Here is a 2,373-nt window from a genome sequence, read left to right as displayed (position 1 = left end):
CTCTCTCTCTCTATCTATCTCTATCTCTCTCTATCTCTCTCTATCTATCTCTCTATCTCTCTCTCTCTCTCTCTCTCTCTCTCTCTCTCTCTCTCTCTCTTGTTATATTTATATAAATACTGACAAGGGCAGTGCATCAGTGTGATATGATCCATTAGTGAGCAATTTGGTCATTTTGGGGGGCTTTTCGGATCATCCGGGTAGTTACAGTTATAGCATCATTATACAATGCCTTCCTTGGAAATCCCTGTAGGTGGGTGGTAGGAACATCTTAACCTCTGCTCTATAAGGAGCCAAACATGGGCACTGGATATTTTTAAAAAGGTTGACAAGGACTGGACTAGAATATTTTTAGCTCAGAATTGCTTTCGGTTCTATCAAAAAATATATTAACGGATTTTTTCTTTAGTCTGAATCCCGTATCCTAGCGAGGGACCTAATCTTTCTGTACTCTTTGAAGACGTAGCGGACACATATCGATACCTCAGATTTACAAAGTTCTATCTGACATTTTTGTCTGTTTTGAGTTATTAAGACCATGAGTCCAGAAACCAAATGTTCTATCTACTCTTTCTAAATCGTAAGCTTTTTCAGAGTCATTATCAAGATATACTAAGAAGAACTGCTTTCGAAAAGTCTTGACATATTGTGAAACTCAAAAATGTTAACGTCAAATTAACCCCCCCCCCCCAAAAAAAAGGGCTTAAACAGACAGAACATTGCAATTCAGATGTAGCGATATTGTCCGATCATAAGACCAGAGGCAATGTTACAGCACGTTTTCCCCATTATACACAGATGTGAAGACCCACAACATCCCACCCAGACATGCCTTCCAACTTGCCAGAGACTAAAAGCTCGTTTTCTCCTCAACGCCCAAGATGATACAACAGGAAGGATAAAGCAATGTTAAGTGAGTAGAAGAAACAAATCAGACACGCTAATGTACATAGTTATTTCATTCTATGCATGTTGTTGCCTACCTTTTCAGGTTTTAGACAAATAAATCAAAATTGAACAATTGGTATTATTTTTAAAAAGATATGCTTCTTCTTTAAAGTGACCCCAAACAAGGGGGCTCTCGTGGTCTGGATGTTACTGTGTTCACCTCTCATTCAACAGGTCCCGGGGTCGAAACTGGACAAGGACGGATAATTTTCTTCTCCAAATTATTCTCCTTTCACCTCTTTTCCTGCCATCTGACCATGATCCGTCTTCTGCTTTCGTCTCCACTTTCTGCCCTCCCCTACCCCCTCTATATTGCCCTCTCTTTTGGACTCCTGGCTCTTAATGCAGTCCTTTCTACTGCTACTCCTTGGTTCCTTTTTACTACTGTCTTTCAGCTACACCCTTGATCTTAGGGTAGGTAAGCTATAACGCCCCTAACCTTCTCGAATAAGGCCAAAAAATATCGGAGGCCTCATGTACAAGTAGCCCACGTTAAAGATCCACTGGTCGTCCAAAATCGATAGGAGTAGGTTTCGGCCGCCACCCGGGCTTCTTTTAAAATCAATTCTTACCTCGAGTTCATATGCAGTTGCGAGCTCCGTAAAACACTTACCAAAACAAAAAAGAAGCCCCAAACAGTGCGTTTAATTACCAGAATGAGCGTCTTCCTTGAGTTAGGCAAGACAAATTTCTCCTGTTTTTAGTTTGAATAAAGAGAACTACTTCAATACGACAGCAGCCATTTACAAAATGAACAATATAGCTCCTATGCCGAAGGCCCAGGAAGTTGACTCACTAACAAGGCAATCCCCAAAGCGCAGATCGGATGCGGGAACAACTTTTTACAATGACTCCATATGCACAAAAATTGAAGAGTGCCTGTTTCTATTGCGTTGTGACATATTTGGTATAGAGATAAAAATGCAGAATAGAAATACAAGTGGTAAACATTGGGGCTCACCAATGCTCCTTCAAATCACAAACAATACTCTTCTAAATATCATAATCTACAAATTTAATATTGTTTTGTTTTGCTTGTTTTTTAAGTAATTGTAGGTGTTTTCCATCCCATTTATCGACGCAATTTATCAAGGAAGCCAAAGGCCCATACGGGGACAACAGTAGAGAAACGACGGTCAAATAAACCAAGGCAGGTGGGGAATGGTTTTTCTTTTAAACGTTTTGGTGGCCTTTTCTCTTATTGTCAGAAAGATACTGTGAATATTCGGACCAAATTGATTGAATATCTAATGGTCTTAGATGTGGTTGGGGGTTACCTTTCAACCTTTAAAAAAGTAGAGAAAAAAACAAAACAAAAAAGAAATAAAATTAACTTCCTATGATCTTTTATTGTTATTGGTGTAAAACTTTTCTTCTTCTTCTTCTTCTTCTTCTTCTTCTTCTTCTTCTTCTTCTTCTTCTTCT

The sequence above is a fragment of the Aplysia californica genome, unplaced genomic scaffold, assembly GCF_000002075.1.
Source record: "Aplysia californica isolate F4 #8 unplaced genomic scaffold, AplCal3.0 scaffold00109, whole genome shotgun sequence".
NCBI lineage: Eukaryota > Metazoa > Mollusca > Gastropoda > Aplysiida > Aplysiidae > Aplysia > Aplysia californica.
The sequence above is the reverse complement of the archived record's forward strand: the minus strand, read 5'-3'. Positions refer to the sequence as shown.